We start from the raw sequence: 21,963 nt of genomic DNA, 5'->3' as shown, positions 1-21,963 counted from the left end.
TCAGGTCCTCCTGACTCCAAGGCTAGTGCTCTATCCACTGCGCCACTTAGCTGCCCCTTGATTTGTATTTCTTTCTTGTTTTTCCTGTACCTAGCTTTCCTGGGTAGTTTGAAAAACCAAAATGTATATTATTGATTGAAAGACTTATGTAGATGATCAGGTTGATTCATAGAATCACAAAATCATAGGATTTTAGAGCAAGAATAGATGTTAGAGGTCATCTCATCTAATTTACTCATTTAATACATGAAAAATCTTGAGCTTGGGAGAGAAGTGAATGACCCCCAGCCCTGTGCCTTGGAAGTGTCATTGCTACCACTGGAACTCAAGGACTTCTTTTTGGCCCAAATTTCTTTTGTCCCCCATTACCTTGAGCACAAATGTATTACATCTGCTTAGTTGATTTTTAGAATTTAACTTCAATATTAGATTGATAGTTATGGTTGTATTTTTAAAGTATGATGTGATAAATATTATTGCATTACTGATGAGTGCTATGATGATTTTTTTTTTTGGGGGGAGGTAAGTAGAGACTTTACTGATGCTGAGGGATCTCTTTTGGGGTATTGCAAATGGGGTCTTTACTAGCCCAATTTTTAAAGAATTTTATGTATCACAGTGATTGTAGCGTTTTATTTCTATGGCCTGAAACACTTGTATAATTTCTTATGCCATTCAGTTCTCAGGTTTAGTAGTAGAAGGAAGAATGTTGGAGGAATATTGCCAATGAACTGTGATAGCTTTTAGATTTTCAGTTTTGTTACCTGGAATCTTTCACCATTGTTTTTACCAAGTTAATCAGACTTCAAGGGAGGAATTGTAACAGTTTGTTTTAGTAAGCCATGTATCAAAATGCTCCATTGTACAGTTGTGATTCATAAAGCTTCTGATACAAGACCACTGTGAGATAAGTCAGTCTGTAAACATTAATTAAGCACCTACTGTGTGCCAGGCAATGTGCTAAGCTCTGGGGATACAAAGAAAGGCAAAAGACAGTCCTGCCCTCAAGGAACTTACAGTCTAATAGGAGATACAACAAACAAGCTGTAAAGGATAAATAGGACATGATCAACAGAGGGAAAGCACTGAAATTAAGGGAGATCAGGGAGATTTTAGCTGGGACTTAAAGTCAGGGAAGCTGGGAGGCAGAGATGAAGAAGGAGAGCATTATATGTGTGATAAACAGGCAGTGTAAATTCCTGGGGTCAGGAGATGGAATGTCTTGTTTGAGGGACAGCCAGGAGGCCAGTATCCCTGGAACAAAGAGGATGTAGTGGGTTACAAGGTACAAGAAGAGTGGGAAAATAGGAAGGGGTTAGGTTATAAAAGGCTTTGAATTATGTTTGATCTGGTAGAGGAGAGGGAGCATTGGAGGTTATTGAGTAAGGGGATGATATGGTGGACCTGCATTTTTGCAAAATCACTAGTAGCTGATGGGAGAGACTTGTGTCAGGGAAACCAACCATCAGTCTCTTGTAATAGTCCAGACATGAGAAAATAAAAGCCTGTACCAGGAAGATGGCAGTATCAGAGGAGAGAAGGAGGCATGTACCAGGGGTGTTCCAAAGGTAAAATAGATAGGCCTTGGCAGCATGTTCTGTACAGGGCAGGAGATGAGAAAGAGAGAGAGAAGAGTTGTGGGTGATAACCTAGGTTCCAAGCTTGGGGGTCTAGAGGAGTGGTGGTGCCCTTGACAGTAATGGAGAAGTTTGGAAGGGAGGAAGCTTTGTGGGGGAGGGAGATGATGAGTTTACTTTGGGGTATAGTGAATTTTAAGATATCTACAGGACATCCAGTTTGAGATGTCTAATGGATGGTTGGAGATAAAGAGACATGAGGTCAGCAGAGAGGTTAGGGCTGGATAAAATAGATTTGAGAAGCATCAGCATAGTGATGGTAATTGAATCTGTGGGAGCTGATGAGATCACCAGGTGAAATAATATAGAGGGAGAAGAGAAGAGGGCCCAGTACAGGGCCTTTGTGAGACTTTCATGGTTATTGGGTATAACAGGATGAAGACCCAGTCAAGGAGATGAAGGCTCAGTCAGATGAGTAGGAGGAGAATCAGTAGAGTTGTGTCCTGAAAACCTGGAGAGAATAGTATCAAAGAGAAAAGAGTGATGGACAGTGTCAGAGGCTGCAGAGAGGTCAAGAAAGATGAGGACTGAGAAAAGGCTGTTGGACTTGGCATTGAAAAAATCATTGGTAACTAGAGAGTGCAGTTTGGATTGAAGGAGAAGGCGAGAAGCTAAACTGTAAAGTGTTAAGAGAGTGAGAGGATGAGAAGGGGAGGCACTTTCTCAAGGACTTCAGCCACAAAAGGGAGGAGAGTTGCTGGACAGTAGGAAGAATAGGAGGATCGAGTGAGAATTTTTTGAGGATGGAGGAGACATGGGCATGTGTGTAGATAGGAGAGAAGGAGCCAGACAGAAGAGAAGTAAGAGCATGGGGAAGATACAGGGGGCAGTCTGCTAGAGGAGACAGGATGGAATGGGGTCATTTGTGCATGTAGTTGGCCTTGGCCAAGGGAAAAAGGCCTCCTCATTAGGTGAGCTAGGTATAAAGATGGAGAGAGTGGCAAAAGGCCTCTGAGTGATGTGGTCTTGTGGGTGCAGAGTGATAAGATAGCTAGAAAATGTTAAGCTTTGAATATGAGTAACTCTTTTACATCATAAAATTTCAGGTTTCAATTCAGAAACCACATTACAATTAATGTGGTGAGTAAGTAGACTGTTGTGCTGGCAACAATCAGTAATTTACAAGAAGTCAGAATATTGCTGACTTGATTTCAGCCACTTTTTGTATACAGATCCTAGTTCTAGGACCTCTGTATAAAGTCCTAGTTTTAAGACTTTGGGGAGACCCTGTATTTGTAACTCTCACAGTTCCTTGATGAAGCTAAAACAGTGTTTGGTTTTTTTCCCTTTTTGGCTTGATCATTGAAAAACTTTATTAAAAAGATCACGATAGAACACCAAATAAAACCTATTCATTTCTCTCCATCAAGAAATGACTCTTTCCTTTCTGAGAGGCTTCCCTTGGGAGGTCTGTAAGAAAGAGTACATTGCTTACGGATTCACTCAGGTGAAGCCCCTTTACTTCAGGCTCTCATCACCTCTCACTTATACTGTTGGAGAGCTTCCTAATTGGTGTCCCTGCCTTTGGTCTCAAGCAGTTAGGTGATGTAGTGGATAGAATGCTGGGCCTGAAGTCAGGAAGACTAATCTTCCTGAGTTTAAATCCAGCATCTGACACTTAGTAGCTGTGTGACCCTGGGCAAGTCACGTAACCCTGTTTGCCTCAGTTTCTTTATCTGTAAAATGAATTCAAGAAGGAAATGACAAATCACTCCAGTATCTTTGCTAAGAAAACCCCAAGTAGGGTCATGAAGAGTTTTGGATATGACTGAAAAAAACAAAACAAAACCCCAAACTGACCCAACAAAGCCTTTAGTCGCTCTCTACTGCAATTCGTCTTCCAGTCCCCAAAGTGATTTTTGTTTTTTGTGAGGCACTTGGCAAGGTTAAATGACTTGCCCAGAGTCACACAGCTAGTGAATGTTATATGTCTGAGGCTGGATTTGAACTCAGGTCCTCCTGACTCTAGTATCAGTGCTCTATCTACTGGACCACCTAGCTGCCCCCTGGAATGATTTTTCTAAAGTTCAGGTCTGAGCTGTCACTCCCCATTACAGTAAAATCCAGTGGTTCCCAGTTATCTCCAGGATCAAATATAAACTCCTGTTTGGTACTTAAAGCCCTTTTTTTTTTTGGTTAGGCAATGGGGTTAAGTGATTTGCCCAGGGTCACACAGCTAGTAAGTGTTATGTGTGTGTCTGAGGCTGGTTTTGAACTCAGGTCCTCCTGAATCCAGGGCCGGTGCTCTATCCACTGCGCCACCTAACTGCCCCTTCTTAAAGCTCTTCTGAAACTTGACCCATCCTACTTCCTCATTACACATTCCTCCCCTCACACCTAGGTGGCACAGTGGATAGAGTATTGAGTCTCTAGTCAAGAAGACCTAAGTTCATTTCTGGCCTCTGACCCTTACTAGCTGTATGATCCCAAGCAAAACACTTAACTTATGCCTGCCTCAGTTTCCTCAGCTGTAAAATGAGGATAGCACCTACCTTTCAGGATTGTTGTAAGGATTAAATATTACCTTATAAAGCACTTAGCACAGTACCTGGCACAAAAGTATGATCTTAGAACCTAGGTTTATTCATTAGTTCATGGTAATATTCCCTCAGGCCCAGAAGATGCTATTAGATTACAGGACAGAAATGGAGGGGTACAAGGGGTAGGAGCATGAGGGGATAAGCTGATAGTAAAGGAGTAGTAGTCATTATGGTAGTAGGTATATCAGTATCATTAAGGTGAGGGAGTGGTGCCCTGGTACTGTTTTAAAGCTTGTGAAGAATTTGGTTGGCGGATTTAAGGAAAGGAATTAAAAATAACAAGGAGAGGTCTATGGAGTTTAGTCATGTTTAATAGCCATTTGATTAATTCATAAAAATTATTAGATGTAGTTAAGGAAATATTAAATTAGTAAACATTAATAAGGATATAAGTTAGTAGGTTACAATTAATTTGAACATATGAAATATCTGTGAGTGATTCTAAATGTGTGGTTTATAAGGAGGTTGAGATATCGAGAAAAAAGCCTAAAATTTTTATTCATATATTAGAGCAAGTTAACCAAGCTAATTAGCATGTTCTTAGGACTTAAAGGTAATCAGGCAGTAAGTCTCAAAGAAATGTAGTAATTTCTGTATTTTTTTCTGTTATTATTTTGTTAGGTTCCCATGGGAATTTGTGAATGTTTAATTTCATTTAAATGAAGTTTAATGGTAGCTAAATTTCAGAATCAGCAGTAGGCAACTTGAGAGTGACGTTTTTTTACTTCTTCAACTTCCAAAGTGCCTACTGTAGTGTTAGAATGCTCATGAAATGTTTTTGAAGGTTATTTGTATGATGAAGCCTTAAAATTTCATTTGTCCTAGCATCAAGAATATTGTTTCCATTTTTAAAAATTCAATAGATTTGATTTTCTTCAATGAACAAAAATCTGTTTTCTCACCATCTTACCTTTTATTTTGAGTTCTGTTTGATTGTTACAGTTTTTTAATGTTTACTTTTGATTTTTTTTGATATGTTCTTTCCATTTACGTTGTTGTAGTTATTGTGTATATTGTTTTCTTGACTTTGCCTCCTTCACTCTGTGTAAGCTCATTGAGATCTTTCCATGTTACTTTGTAATCTTCACACATAATTTCTTATAGTATGGTAATATATCATGACATTCATGTGCCACAGTTTGTGTAGCCATTCCTTAATTGATAGGCATGTACTTTGTTTCCAGTTCTTATTTATCACAAAAAAAAATGCTATAAATATTTTGGAACATATAGGAACTTTTTTCTTATCGCTGGTCTCCTAGTGTATAAGCCTAATAATGGAGTCTCTGGTTCAAAAGGTATGGACATTTTAGTCGCTTTATTTGCAAATTTCAAATTGCTTTTCAAAATGGCCATACCACTTCTTAGCTGTAGCAATAATGCATTAGTGTGCCTATCTTCCTGCAACCTCTTCAACAGTGACTCTTGCCATTTTTGATCTTTTTTTTTTTTTTGCAATTTGTAGGGTGTGAAGAGAAACCTCAGGGTTTGTTTTGATTTGCATCTTATTAGTAACTTGTATAATTCTTTTATGTGGTTGTGAATACTTTGCAGTTCTTTTGAGAACTGTTTAACTGTTTATCTCTTGGGGAATGGTTATTAGTTTTATATGTATTTTATTAATTGTTTGTATATGTTGGATACCAAATCCTTATCAGAGAAATTTGATATAAAGATTTTTTTCCCATTTGACTACTTCCTTCTTCTCTTAGATGCATTAATGTCTGTGCAGAAGTTTTTCAGTTGCAAGTAATCAAAGTTATTCATTTTATCTTTTGTAATTGCTTCTGTGTTTTGTATGGTTGAGAATATATCTCCTTCCCACAGCTCTGAGAAGTATATGATCATTTTTTAATGGTATAATCATTAATATTAAGGTCACATATCCGTTTAGGATGTATTGTGGAGTATGGTGTGAGATTTTGATCTAAATCTAATTTCTGCCAGACTGTTTTCCAAGTTTATTTTAATTTGTACTTTTGTTATGTGTCTGCATTTTAAAAATTTCCCTATGCTTCAGAGTGAATCTAGTGGGAATGGGCATTTATTTGACAAATTTTAAAGAAAACTATTGTTAGGCCTCATTTCTAATTTTGGAAAGCTTCTTGCGTTAATCAGGCAAGAGTATGTGTTAGGTGCCCCCAAAGTCCTTCCTGCTATGGCGCCTGCATAAGGTGGGGTTTGAAGACGGTCTTAAGCTGGGATTGAAGAGCTGGCTTGGCAGGTGGGTTAATTTCAGAGAACACAGTTTAGTGAAAACAGCACTAGATTTGACTGTAGTGTTGCTTTGTATTCAAGTTCCTTGAGCATTCTCGGCCTCAGTTCTTCCTCATATGTAAAATCAGATAATAATGCCTGTCTGCTCTAACTCACGGAATTATTTTGAGGATCAAACACATTAATGGAGGTGAACTCACTGGAAACTACAATTTGCTATTCACATGTAGTATTATGTTAATATTGAGATGAAGGATGGTTTTATTTTTGTCTTTGTATCTCTGGCACTGAGCACAGTGACTTGAACTTAAATGGTAGGCATTTAATAAATGGTTATTGATTTCCACCCCCCCCCCCAGTTTTTTTCCAATTACATATAAAAAGTTTTTAACATTTGTTTTTTAAAATTTTGATTTCCAAATTCTCTCCCTTTCTCTCTCCTCCTCCTTCATTGAGAAGGCAAGCAGTTTTCTACAGATTATACATATGCAGTCATACAAAACAAACTTCTGTGTTGGTCATGTTGTGAAAGAAAACAGATAAAAAAAATCCCAGGAAAAATAAAGTTTAAAAAAAAATGCTTCGATCTGCATTCAGACTCCATAGCTCTTTCTCATAGTTTTCATCATTCCTTTGGAATTGTCTTAGATCACTGATATATTGCTGAAAATAGCAAAGTCGTTGACAGTTGATCGCTGTACAGCATTGCTGTTACTATGTACAATGTTCTACTGGTTCTGCTCATTTCACTTTGCATCAGTTCATATTAGTCTTTCCAGGTTTTTCTGAAAGCATCCTGCTTGTCATTTCTTTTAGCACAATGGTATTCTATCATAATCATATGCCGCAACTTGTTCAGCCTTTCCTCAATTGATAAGCAGCCCTTCAACTTCCAATTTTTTTGCCACCACAAAAAAGAGCTGCTCTAAATATTTTTGTACATATAGGTCCTTTTCCCTCTTCATATTTGTGTATTTCTTCGGTGTGCAGACCTAGTAGTAGGGTCAGAGGATATGCATAGTTTTGTAGCCCTTTCGGCATAGTTACACACTGCTCTCCAGAATGGTTAGATCAGTTCACAACTCCACTAACAGTGCATTAGTGTCCCAGTTATCCCACATCCCTCTAACATTTGTTGTTTTCCTCTTCTATCGTATTAGCCAATCTGATAGGTGGTATCTCAGTTTTAATTTGCATTTCCCTAATAAATACATTCTTGAAGATGTATTTGATTCAAAATAGATCAGGCTGGAGGTTAAGGACAAATGAGGGTAATAATATAGATATTAATATGAGATAGTAATATAGATAGAGGGTTGTCTTGATAGCTTCTTGATATCTGAAGTAAAATGACTGATATAAAGTGTTATAGAGAAATATTGAAAGTCTTTAAGGTTGGAGCTGACATGATCAAAGACCTTTTTATTTTTTCTTAATTACATGTTAAAACAATTTCTAACATTTGTTTTTTAAAAATTTGAGTTCCAAATTCTCTCCTTCCCTTTCTTCCTCATTGAGAAGGCAAGCAATTTTATATGTAGGTTATACCTGTGTAGTCATGCAAAACATATATCCATATTAGTCATGTTATGAAAGAAAACAGACAAAAAACCCCCCAAGAATAGTAAAGTAAAAAAAAATATACTTAATTCTCCATTCAAATTCCATCTGTTCTTTTTCTGGAGATGGATAGCATTTTTCATCATAAGTCCTTCGGACTTGTGTTGAATCATTGTATTGCTGAGAATAGTTATTCACTTAGCTAAGTTATTCACAGTTGATTATCGTATAGTATTGCTGTTACTGTATACAACATTCTGTTTCTGCTCATTTCACTTTGCGTTAATTCATGTAAATCTTCCCAGGCTTTTCTGAAACCATTTTATTTGCCATTCCTTATAATATGATAGTATTCCATCCCAGTCTCATATACTATAACTTGTTTGACCATTACCCATTTGATGGATATCCCCTTAGTTTCCAAATTTTTTGTCACCACAAAAAGAGCTGCTCAAAATATTTTTGTATGTATAGGTCCTTTTCCTTTTTGTTTTTTTGATCTCTTTGGGATACAGATCTAGTAGTGGCATTTCTGGGTTAAAGGGTATGCATGGATTTATAGCCCTTTGGACATAGTTCCAAATTGCTCTCCAGAATGGTTGAATAAGTTTACAACTCCACCAACATTGCATTAGTCTCAATTTTTCCACATCTCCTCTTATAGTTGTTATTTTCCTTTTCTGTCATATTAGCTCGTCTAATAAATGTGGGGTGGTACCTCAGAGTTGGTTTCACTTGCATTTTTTTAATCAATAGTGATTTAGAGAATTTTTTCGTATGACTATAGATAGCTTTTATTACATTGAAAAGTGCTTGTTCATATCTTTTGACCATTTATCAATTGGGAAATAGCTCTTATTTTTATATATTTGACTCAGTTCTCTATATGTTTGAGAAATGAGACCTTTATCAGAGAAACTTGCTGTAAATTTTTTTTTCACAGTTGTGGTTACTGTGTATTTGTCTCCATTTTATTTTATTTTATGTTATTTTTCAAACCAGTGTATTTTATTTTTTATTTTTATATTTTTTTGGGGCTAAGTGACTTGTCCAGGGTCATATAGCTAGTAAGTGTTATGTGTTCCATTTTATTTTCACCCCATTTATCCTACTCCTTCCTTTCATCCTGTCCATTCTCAAAAGTGTTTTGCTTCTGACTACTGCTGCCTCCTCCAATCCACTCTCCCTTCTGTCAGCCTCCCCTGCCTTATCTACTTTTCTGCCTACCTTTTTGTAGGGTAAGATAGATTTCTATACCCAGCTGAATGTGTATATTCCCTCTTTGGGCCAATTCTTATGAGAGTAAGGTTCAAGTGCACCCCCATTCCCCTGTCTTCCCCTCTGCTATAAAAAAAAAACCACAACTCTTTTATACTTCTTTGATGTGACATAATTTATCCCTTTTTGCCTCTCCCTTTCCCCTTTTCCCAGTGCATTTCTCTTTCTCACTCCTTAATTTTATTACCTGTCATCCCATCATATTTAACTAACATCCATGCCCTCTGTGTATATACCTTCTGATTGCCCTAATAATGATCAAGTTCTTAGGAATTACATGTATCATCTTCCCATGTAGGAATGTAAACAGTTTAACCTTAATGAATTCGTTGTTTCTCTTTCCTAATTACCATTGTATGCTTTCTTGGGTCTTGTATTTGAGAGTAAAATTTTGTATTCCACTGTGGTGTTTTCATTAAGAATACTTGAAAGTCCTCTATTTCACTGAATGTCCATTTTTTCCCCTGAAGGATTATAATTAGTTTTTCTGGGTAGGTGATTCTTGGTTGTAATCCTAACTCCTTTGCCCTCTAGAATATTATATTCCAAGCCCTTTAGTCTTTTAATGTAGAAGCGGCTAAATCTTGTATTATCCTGACTCTGGCTGTTTGATATTTGAATTGTTTTTTTTTTTTTTCTGACTGCTTGCATTATTTCTACTTGACCGGGAGCTCTGGAATTTGTCTGTGATGTCCCTGAGAGTTTTCATTTTAGGATCTCTTTCAGGAGGTGATTGGTAGATTCTTTCAATTTCTATTTTGCCCTCTGGTTCTAGAATATTAGGGCAGTGTTCCTTGTTAATTTATTGAAAGATGATGTTTATACTCATGGCTTTCAGGTAATCCGATAATTCTTAAAATTATCTTTCCTTGATCTTTTTTTTTTTTGGATGAGATAGTTGATATTTCTATTTTTTCATTCTTTTGACTTTGTTTTGTTGTTTCTTGGTGTCACATGGAGTCATTAGCTTCCACTTACCCAATTCTAATTTTTAAAGAATTATTTTTTTCAGTGAATTTTTGTATCTCCTTTTCTGTTTGGCCAGTTCTGCTTTTTAAGGAGCTCTCTTCAGTGAATTTTTGTATATCTTTTTACATTTGGTCAGTTTTGCTTTTTAAGGAGTTCCCTTCATTGGATTTTTGTGCTTCTTTTACTGTTTGGCCTATTTTGTTTTTTAAGGTGTTATTTTCTTCAGTATTTTTTTGTGACTCCTTTACCAAGCTGTTGACTCTTTTTTTCATGATTTTCTTGCATTACTCCCTTATTTCCCACCTAGTTTTTCCTTTATCTCTCTTACTTGCTTTTTAAAATCTTTTTTTCCAAGCTCTTCCGGGAATTCTTTTTGGTCCTGAGACCAATTGACATTTTTCTTTGAGGCCTTCTATATGGCAATTTTGACTTTTTCGTTTTCTTCTGAGTTTGTGTTTTGATCTTCCCTGTTACCATAGTAACTTTTATGGTCAGATTATTTTCTTGTTGTTTGCTCATTTTCCAGCATATTTTTTGACTTTGAACTTTATGTTAAAGTTGGGCTCTGCTCCTAGGGTGGAAGGGGCCCTATCCCAAGCTCCAGGTTTTTTTTGAAGCTGTTTTCATAGCTAGGCCTGGAAGTCTCAAAGTTTTCAGTTCTTCCAAGGTGGTGTGATCTAAGGAGAGGTGTCTTTGCTGTTGTCCTGGCCTGTGCACTGGTCCGTGGGTGACCCTAAGCACTCTTCTCCACCCTGCAACTATGACCAGGGCCTCTTCTCCCCTGCGCTTGCAAGCTCTGATGTGCTCCTTGCTTTGGAATTGCCCAAGACTGCAACCTGGTTCGTCATGGGCAATATAGGAGAGTCCTGTACCTACTGCTGTAATATTCTGACCAGTTATCTTACCCCTTTACTGTTTGTGGGCTGAGAGCTCCAGAAGCCACTGCTGCTGATGCAGTTGCCTCTGTGGCCTGCTGCTCGCTGGCCTAGACTGGGGCATTGCCTGTGCTGGACTGTGTTCCACTCTCACCACAGTGAGACAGACCTTTTCTATAGACCTTTTAAGTTGTCTTTGGCTGGAGAATTGTTTCACTCTGTCTTGTGGATTCTGCCACTCCAGAATTCATCTTGAGGCATTATTTAATATTGTTTAAAGGGGGATTTGGGAGAGCTCAGGTGAGTCCTTGTCTTTTCTCTGCCATCTTGGCTCCACCCCTCCAAAGACCTTTTGTATGTGAAGATTTTGGACTGGTTGGATTACTTTTTAGAAAGTTTTCAGATTCATTCAAGCTTTTCCCTGAAACAAAGGTCCTCCTGCTCTACTTAATGCCAATACTTGTCTAATGATGTTTGACTGTGAAATATGGAATGCTATAGTGTCCAAAGAATTCAAGTGAGACTAATCCAAAGAGCAATGGAAAGGGATATATTGGATTTGAGCAGGACTCAATACATTATAAGCAAGGCATTATGCAGGAGAAGGGGAGGGCATATAAACAATGTCATCAAAGAAATATACGATTGAAAAATAGGTTCTACTAGGCACGTGGCAGGAGTGAAGGATAACCAATGGAATATTTGTACGCACTTTGGGCACTTTCATGGTGCAAGTGAACTCAAAGAAAGGCCCCCAATAAGTTGGATCGGTCTTCTGATGAACTTAGAAGAGAATGTGGATAAGAGTAATAGAAGATAAATAGGCATGGATAGATTGTTATGTACATTGTTGGAGAGAGCGCCCAAATGAAGGATTATAGATCCTTTGGAGTGTTGGTGGAAAGAAAAGATGAGTAAAGAATAAGGAAAAAGGTATGAGGTGACCTAAACAAATACCTGGAGAAGGCTGTCTTCAATTGCTGCCTCCACTTCCTTTCCTCATTCTCTTTTCTTACCTTTATAGTCTGGGTTCCACCTCATCATCCAGCTGAATCTACTCTCCCTAAAGTTACCAGTAGTACCTTGACCTCTGGCAGTCTTTGACACTGTTGTTCATTCTCTTGACACTCTCTTGGTTTTCATGCCAGCTCTCTCCAGGATTTCCTATCTATCTGACTGCTCCTTCTCAGTTTTCCTTTGATGAATCTTCATCCCAGTCACACTATTAACCATGGGTGTCCCTCAGGGTTTTATGTTGGGCCCTCTTATCTTCTCCCTCTATACTATTTCTCACTTGTGATCTCATAAGTTCCTGTGGATTCAATTATCATTTCTCTGTTAATGATTCTTAGAGCTAGCAACCTCTTTGCTGACCTTTCTCATATCTCCAGTTGCCTATTAGATATCTCAAACTGGATATCCTGTAGATACCCCAAACTCAACATGTCCAAAACTGAACTCGATATCTTTTCCTCCAAGTGCTCCCACCTTCCAGACTTCCCCATTATTGTGGAAGGTACAGACATTTTCAGTGGCTGTCCCTCTTGGCTTTCTTTAAGGGACTTTCGTGATCTCACTTTATTCTAGTGTTTTGTTGTTTGTTGGTTATTTCCAGCTTATCCCCATAAAAGCTCTCTTGTAAGTTAGTTGTCTGCATGTTGTCTCTGCCATTAGATTGTAAGCTCCTTGAGGGCAGTGACTATCTTCTTCCTTTCTTTGTATCCCCAGCACTTAGCATAGTGCCTAGCATATAGTAGGTATTTAATAAATGTTGTAGGGAAAAAAAGGTCTGGAATTTTTTTGTCAAATTATGTACAATAAGGAAAGTAATTTTAGGGATTATTGATTAGCAAAACTAGTTTTTTTTTTAATTTTGTCTTTGTTTTTGATTTTGAAAATTTTGCTTTTCAAAATTATAGTTGGGGTTTAATTCCTTTAGGGGACTTTCTACAGGAAAAGAAATGTGCAAAAATTAAATCACTTCTTTGTCCATAGGTTACTAATTGTCAGACTTGCTGCTGTGACTACTACTTGCAGGCAACAATTTGAGCTTAGGTTTTCCTAACTCATTTAGTATGTTCCTAATTAAATTTAAGCACACAATTAGAGTAGCTAAGCAGAAAGTTGTAGAGTGTCCTTTTAATTTTACTGCTGCCAGTTGTTGATCAAATATGTTACCAATAAGATTTTGCAATTTGATACACTGTTACAGCAGCTTATTTTGAAGAGTTCAGTCTGGAGGTTGAGAAATTAATCATAATCAACTTGATTGAATAACGGTGTTCATAATTATTCAAAGTACTAAAGTTATTTTAATTTTTGATTAATTAGGAGTCAAAATAAAATACATTAGTTATTTCCAGGTTAGAGTTTAGTAGTTAATTTAGTGTTGCAACTTACCTAAGAGAAGTTAGAAAGTAGTAGGTTGTTTCAGGAAAGGTCTAATAAATTCTTGGGGTTCAGATAAGTGAATTGACACATGAATTTCAATTTAAAGAAAACATTAATATGAGAAATATGAATTTGCATAATCTTTAACTTTCAATGAATAAAATTATCAACATTTTAGAATTTTTTTTGCCTCATTTATACTCATGTTTGAAAATGATTTGGAAAATATTTGAAGGTTGACTAGAAAGGATAACTCATTCCTTGGAATTATAGCTGTCAACTATGCAAATCACCTGTCTGTTTCAAAAGCTTTACCGGTTATTTTTATTGCGAAGTATTGTAGATAATTGTTTTGTAAAGACATACATCATATTCACATTTTCCCAGATAATGATAATTAAAGATACAACTGTAATTTGGTTGAAATTGCCCTTTTTACAGTGTCAGAGTGTAACTACTAGAATTAAATGCTAAGCTACAATTTAGAAACTAATATGTACCTTATTTTTTTTTTAGTTGCAATTGCTACATAAAGATTTTAAAACTGGCAAGTGCTTTTATAGAGGTACATTTTTACTTGTTATGGTGAACATCATTAAATTATGAATAGTGTTATTATTAAAGTGATTAATAATTTTAAAAGATCTCTTTCAATCACTGATTTCAAAAATAATTTTCTTGCCTATGACAGGAAAAAAATGGGATTTTTCCAAAGCTTAATAGTGTGAAAAAAATTTTCTTTTAAAAGAGAAGTGACTGTTTGCCAGTCTTAAATTAGGGAAACTTAACATTGAAAGTGAGGGGTGCTTAGGCTTTTGCTGACCTGAATTCTCAATATTCCTTTCCCACTTATTTATTTTTGAGGATGCCATCTTCATAATGCATAGGAGGAAAATAAGTCATTGTTATGTTTTTAAAAATGTTTAATTTATTTTCTGCATAAACATAAAGCTCTAGAAATGGCACAGTTAAAATCTGATTAAGGGGAACCCATTGGCCTGTCATACTCTCATTCCCTTTGAGTCCATGGCTGCACATCCCCAATAAAACTCTATATTTAGAAACTTTATTGAGGCAGTGCTTACACAGCCATTCCACTTTTCCTTTTTTAAAAGCCTTTCAGGCAGATTCACCACTCCTTGTTTTGGTATCAGTGTGGAAGATTGAAGCATTTTCAATAGCACTGCATTGTTGTGCTATTGAAAAAGTAGTGTGTACAGGTTCTGTGTAGTGCAATACAGCTGCTGGCTTCCACAAGAAATTTAAAAGGTCAGGAAATTAAAGTTTTGGTTGTGATAATAAAAATAGAAATAAATCATCTGTTAAACTCTAATTTTCATGTTACTTCCCATTTTTCAGAATTATACCTGTAGATAAACAGCTTATTCAGAGAGATAACTATAATTGGTATATAGCTCAGTAAAAATCATGATTACTGTCATATAGGGAATTTAATGTTTCACCTCTACCTTGATCTCACAGGCAAATTTTTTTTTAATTACAAAAAAAAATCCTTTAGGAGAAGGGAGAAAGGAGGTAAAGACTCACATGATTTGGTGTTCTGGGTTTTAAAGTTTTATGGCCCGTATTGCCTCCCTTGGGAGGATGAAGTGTAGGGAGCATGAACAAGCACATAAAATTACAAAGGGTTTATAGTATATGATTAATACAGAACTTTCTATGAACTTTCTGTCAGTTAAACTTTTTTCTTTAACTTTTGCTACGGCCCCTTGAGTTGTTTTCTTTTTTTGGGGGGTGGGGAGGGGCAGGGAGAGGTAGGAAAGTGGCTTGGAAATCTCATATAAGTAATTTTCTATTAAAGTTAAAATTATGATTTTATTTTTGAATTATGCTAGCATGTTTTCAGGCTTGACAAATCTCACTTAAACAATTAATGAAAAAGCTGTTCTGAGGTATGTTATTTAGCCCAGGCAGGGTTTAACTTACATGGGTGGGGAACCTTCGGCCTCAAATCCTCTTAATAAAAAGATTTGTTTTGTAAAACTTGGACTCAGTCAAAAGGCCACACCCAAGGACCTAGAAGGCTACATGTGGTCGAGGCTGCAGGGTCTCCACCCTGGTTTAACATATAACTTATTTTGATTTTTGATATCACTATGTAGTGTCACAAAAAGATAAATGAATTTGGAGCCATAAAACATGAGCTTAATTCCTGGCTTTGCTACTGGCTTTTTGTGGCCTTGGGTAAGTCACTTTATTTCTCTAGGCCTCACTTTTCTCATATGTAGGTAAAATTGGTGGGTGAGGTACACTATAGTAATCTCTGAGTCTCCTTTCTGCTTTAAATCCTATGAAACTTAAGTTTAGCTTTGGATTTTAATTTAATATCGTGTTTAGAGTGAAGATGGAAATCCCATTGTACTATACCATGGTCAGATCACATCTGGATTATTGTGCCTTAAGTTTCTCCTGCCACATTTTATTAGCAGCTTTAACAAACTGGAGTTAATATCAGAGATGGGCCACCAGGATGAAGTGAGTGGAAAACCATCCTATACTAGGATGTATTGAATGAACCTAGGGATATTGAGCTTAGATGAAAGAAAATTTGGTAAATGGAAAGTGAGGCACGGCAACCAAAGTATTGTCATGTTGGAGAAGGATTTGATTTGTTCTACTTAGTCCTGAGGGCAAAACCAGGGCAAATGGGTGAAAATTACAGAGGCATATTTTTTTGCTCAATATAAGAAAAAATTAATAACAATTAGAGGTGTCCCAAATTGAGGGGCCTGCCTGAGGGGAAGGGTGAGGAGGAAGATGTTAGTACCTTTGAGTTCCCTGTCACTGGAGGTCTTTAGGGGAATGCAAGATGATCACTTGTCCTGATATTGGTGCTTTCTGTAGGCGATTGGCCAGCTTATCTCTGAGGTTTCTTTCACTTCTAAAATTTCATGGGTCCACGCATTCAGCGTGGCACTGTGTGAGGCTCTGGGAATGCAAGGACTAAACCCATGCCCAGAAGGAGCAGGAAACAGCATGTGCCCAGAAAAGCAAACACAAAATATTAACTAGAGAGGCATTGAGCAGGGCCTTCAGGATGGTAAGGACCTAGGATGTGGGCCATGTGAAGACTCATCAAAAGAACTGGTATGTTTAGCCTGGAGAAGAGTTATGGGACACAAGCGGTTAATAACACTGTCACATAAAGAGGAATTAAACTTATTCTCTTTGGTCCCTGAGGGAGCGAGTGGGAACAGTGGATGTATATTTCAAAGAGGCAAATTTGGGATGGAAACGTTGGGGGGAAATGTCCAAAAGATTAGAATTAAAGAATATCAGAGTTGGAGGGACCAAATCCTTTCATGGCATCCCTGAGAAATGCTCATCCAGCCTCCTCTAAGAGCCCTTATTCAGACTTGCCCCACTTTGTCAAAGTCCTTCCTAAAATACTGTATCATATCTAGAGCCGAACCGTGTGGCACAATGGATAGAGTGCTTGACCTAGAGTCAGGAAGGACCTGAGTTCAAATTTGACCTCCAGACACTTATTAGGTTTGTGACCCTTGACAAGTCACTGAATCTCCATCTGAGTAAAATGAGGATAATAATAGCATCTTTCTGCTGGGGTTGTAAGGCTTTGCAAACCTTGAAGCACTGTATAAGTACTAACTGTTGTTATTATTGACCATGTGTTCCAGATGTGGTCAGACTAGGAAAGGTTGCACAAGGTGGGTTCCACATCACCCTTACCTTGGATGTGATTGAGTGGCTGTTTCTGCAGTCTAACATGTGCATTCCATGCCTGCCATGTTATGTCATTGATGTATATTGAGTTTGTGGTTCACCAGAACCCTTGAGGCTGTTCCTGGTCTTACACCCCATCTTCTCCTGTTTTCTCGGTCCTGATCTTTCACTTCTCTCTGCTTTTATCCCAGGGTCAGAGATCAGCTGAGACTGCTGTTAGAGCAGGCTTGGACGGTCTCATCTCAGACTGTCACAGAATATTCAGGTCAGAAAGTCCCTTCAGAGGCTAACCAATCTGGACCCTTGTCACTAAGCAGACCTTGCCCTTTCCCAAAGAGTGATAGTTTGTTTTCCCCTAAACTTATTTTTAACATTGATTTCAAATTTTTTTTGAGTTCTAAATTCTCTCCCTTCCCCTCCCCCACCCATTATGAGGGTAAAAAATGTGACATTGATTATGCATGTGAAATCATGCAAAATACATTTCCGTATTAGCTATGTTGCAAAAAAGAAACAAGAAAAATAAAGTGAAAAAAATTATGCTGCTTCAGTTTGCATTTAAACTCCATCAGTTCTTTCTGTGAAGGTGGATCACTTTTCGTCATCAGAATTGTCTTGGGTCATTGTATTGATCAGAATAGCTAAGTCATTCACAGTTGATCATCATACAATATTGCTGTTATTGTATACAGTGTTCTCCTCACTTCATTTTGCATCAGTTCATATAAGTCTTCCCAGGTTTTTCTGGAATCATCTCCCTTTGTCATTTCTGACAGCATGATAGTATTTCATCGTGATCATATACCATAACTTGTTCAGCCATTCCCCAGTTGATGGGCATCCCTTCAATTTCCAGTTCTTTGTCACCACAAAAGGAGCTACTATACATATTTTTGTACACAAAAGTCCTTTTCTGTTGTTGTCTTTGATCTCTTTGGGATACAGAGCTAGTAGTGGCATTGCTGGGTCAAAGGGTATGCACCATGTGTTATAGCCCTTTGGGCATAGTTTCAGATTGCTCTCCAGAATAGTTGAATCAGTGAGCGATAAACTCTTAACACAGCTTGACATTCTTTATTCCTTTCCTAATAGGACAGTTTTTTTTTTTATCCTAACCCAACTCCTACACGCTTGAGCCTCTCACCTTATTCATTTGTCAGGTGGCTGGCTAACTTAGGAAATAGTGGGGTTGTTTGTCCTCTCATTCATTCAACAACATGTATTAAGTGCCTAGTGTGTGCTTAACTCTGCTCTGGAATACAAAGGCAAAAATGAAATATTTTTTACCTACAAGAAGCTAATATTCTGTTGGGGGCTAAGTAAAAATAGGAAGTAATTTTGTTGTAAAGGACACTGACACCTAATGAGTGGGGGGGCTTAATATAGGCCTTCTGCAGGAGGTAGAGTGATCTATGACTTGACGGAAGATAGGGCTTCTAAAGACAAAAGAGGATTGGAGGACTACATTGAAGGTATGGAAGATGGTGTTTGCAGAGGCAAAGACCAGAGAGGTGATGTGGTGTGTGTGGATCGTTTGATTATGAGCCCTTTGAGGGCAAAACGTATCTTTTGCTTCTCTTTGTATCCCCAGTGCTTAGCATAGTGCCTGGCATGCAGTAGGCCCTTAATACATGTTTATTGATTGTTGACTGACTGGGGAAAAGCAAGTTGGCTGGTTTGGTTATAATGTCTAGTTTATATAAGGAAGAGTAATATGTTATCATAGAAAGGTACAGCCTTTAGAAAGGATCCAGATTGTGAAGAGCATTAAATATAAATAAAGGAATTTGTAGTTTATTCCAGGGGCAGCTAGCTGGCTCAGTGGATAGAGTGTTGGGCTTGGAGTCAGGAAGACTCATCCTCCTGACAAATGTGGCCTCAGACACTTTCTAGCTGTGTTACCCTGGGAATGTCACCTTAACCCTGTTTGCATCTGTCAAATGAGCGGGAGAAGAAAATGGCAAACCACTCCAGTATCTGCCAAGAAATCCCCAGATGGGATCACGAAGAGTCAGACATGACTGAAAAATAATTAAACAAAATTTGATTCCAGAGGTAATTGGAAGCCACTGGAGCTTATTGAGCAGGGGAATGATGTGGTCAGACTTTTGCTTTAGGAATATCAATTTGGCAGCTGTCTGGAATATGGCTCGGAGAGCGAGGAGTCTAGGGGTAAAGAGCCCAAATGGGAGGCTATTGTAATAGTCTAGGTAGGAGGTATTGAGGGCCTGACCTAGGGTGGTGGTCACATGAAAAGAAAAGGATGCAGGAGATGTGGTGGAGGTAGAATTTATAAGGCTTGGCGACTGTGGGGAAGTGATGAAGGAGAGAGACAAGTCAGGAATTACTCCAAGAGTTGCGAACCTGGGGTGACAGAAGGATGGCAGTGCTCTTAATAGAAATAGGGGAGTTAAGCAGAGGGAACAGAGAATGAATTTTGTTTCAGACATACTGAGTTTAAGATGGCAATAGGATATTCATTTGAAAATGTCCAGTAGTCAAGTGATGAAATAGGACCAGGCCTCAGGAGAGAGACTACGCCTGGGTATATAAATCTAGAAGCCATCCTCAAAAAAGATAATAGTTTTACCTGTAGGATCTGATGAGATCACCTGAGTGTGTGTGTAGGGAAAGAAGTGACTAAGGCCTGGGATAGTTTTGTTGATCATAGAGCCAAAAAAAAAATTTATTATATAACCCTCTAAAGTTCATCTCTGTAAAATATGTTGTTGGATGCATTTAGAATTTTAGAACTTAACCATTTTTCTTTTAATCATGTCTTAATAAGGAAAACTTCTTTAGAGCTGATCCTTTGAAAATGTCTTGGTTATCTTAGCCACTTTAGGAAATATTGGGGGGAGGTTAATTTTTATTTTTTAACTCAGCTGCCAAAGTGATCTTCCTGTAGTGAAGGTCTGACCATGTCATTCTCCCCTCTCCACCTTATCCCCCCCCATGTGATAAACTCTAGTTATTCTCTTTTATATGCAAAATTCAATATAGAATCATCTGCTTGACTTGTATAACCTGGTCCCTTCCTGCCTTTCTAATCTTCTTACACCTTCCTTCTTTCCCGAGTACTCTCCTGTCCCGTGACTCACATCCTTGCTGTTCTGTTTTCACTGGCTGTCCCCTCTTCTTGCAGTTCTCTGCCTCCAAGCTTTGCTGGTTTCCTTCAAGTCTCAATTAAAATCCTGCCTTCTGCAGGAACTGTTTCCCATCCTCTTTAATGTCAGTGACTTCCTTGTGAGATTAACTCCCACTTGATCCTGTCTGGATCTTGTTTCTATGCTTTTACTTGCATGTTTTCTCCCTGTGTTGGATTGGGAGCTCCTGGAGGGCAGGCACTATTTTTGCCTTTCTTTGAATCCCTAAGGAGCACTTTGCTCAGTGCTTGGCACAGTAGGTGCTTAATAAATGCTTATTGATTTGACTTCTCATAGTTTATAATCAGTAACTTTAATGAAGTTAAATGTTTAATGACTGCCATCTATTAGCTTTGTACTATAGGAATAAAAGGAAAATTTTATTTGAGGCCTTTGGATGTGAACAACAAATACCTAATTATAGTTATTTAATCGCAGGATAATTTGGGTACACGATTTATAGAACACAATTTTAAAGTTTCAAAAATACAAAATTTTAAAAAAAGCAAATTTGATTTTCATAAAATATTGCAGCTAGAGAAAGGACCTTATACTTAATCTAGTCCAAATCATTTTAGTGATGAGGAAGCTCAGTCCCAGAGAGAGGTACTTAGCTGGAACTACCCGTGGCTTTGGCAGGGCAGAATTGGCCCTGTCTCTTGCTTTGAGGCCTTCATGGTACTTCCTGGGCATTTCCAGTTATGTCAGTCCATTTTCTCCCTCCTCTCCATTAGAGTTCTCCTTTATGTGTTCTCTTCCTTATGTGATTTATTTAGAAATGGCAAATATTTTCTTTGTATCTTGGTACATAGAGGATTGGCTAACATATTTTTTAGTTTAAGTTTGGATATTTCTCTTAGATCTTTATAATTTGAAAAACATGTATAGAATCATAGAATGTTAGCATTGGAAGACACCTCAGAGGTTGTTTAGCTTAATCTTAGCCCCAGTGTCGGTGTGGTCATCCTTTCTCTTTCCTTGAACTTTGAGACACCTCTTTTCATTGATGAGTAACTCTAGTTGTTTGGCAGTTTTTAAGCTGAAGTTTGCCTTTTTGTAATTTCCATGTGTTAATTCTTATTCTCCTCACTGGATCTGTATAGTATTATATGAGTTCTTTTGTATCACTGCTATTTGGAGAGAGATTCCCTTAATCTTCTCTAGACTAAATGTCTGTAGTTCTTTCAGATAGTCTTCATGTGTAACACAGTTGAATTGCCTCAGTCTCTTGCCTGCTTTACTCTGAATGTGTACTTAGTTCATCAAGGTTTGCCTTAAAATGTGATGCCCAGAAGTGAACACAAAGTATGCAAAGTGGGTCTACCTAGTAAAGAGCAATAATGGAACTTAAATGAGGTCCCTGGTTCTGGACACTATATGTATAGTACTAATGCAGCCTACTATTACATTAACTTTTTTTTGGCAACCACATCATAGTGTTGACTCATATTGAAATTGTAGTTAACTAATGCTGCCAAAGCTTTCTCAGTTGCTTGTCGTACACTAGCCATGTTTTCCCTGACCCAGCCTCCTCCTTCCGCGTCCATTCAGTTGCCAAGGATCGACCTGTTGGCTCTCTCTCATCTTGACATTCACATTCTAGTCATCATGCTGCCTGGAGCATAGTTGGCATTTAGTAAATGCT

General features: G+C 37.7%; 1 protein-coding gene across 8 annotated transcripts in view; it reads left to right on the top strand.

The window, feature by feature from the left end:
* CAMTA1 (calmodulin binding transcription activator 1) overlaps window positions 1-21,963 on the top strand; it is a 1,299,703-nt gene that overhangs the window by 20,097 nt on the left and 1,257,643 nt on the right. The gene's annotated exons all lie outside the window — the stretch shown is intronic.

The sequence above is a fragment of the Phascolarctos cinereus genome, unplaced genomic scaffold, assembly GCF_003287225.1.
Source record: "Phascolarctos cinereus isolate Bilbo 61053 unplaced genomic scaffold, phaCin_HiC Scaffold_726;HRSCAF=1367, whole genome shotgun sequence".
Classification (NCBI taxonomy): Eukaryota; Metazoa; Chordata; class Mammalia; order Diprotodontia; family Phascolarctidae; genus Phascolarctos; species Phascolarctos cinereus.
The sequence above is the reverse complement of the archived record's forward strand: the minus strand, read 5'-3'. Positions and strand labels throughout refer to the sequence as shown.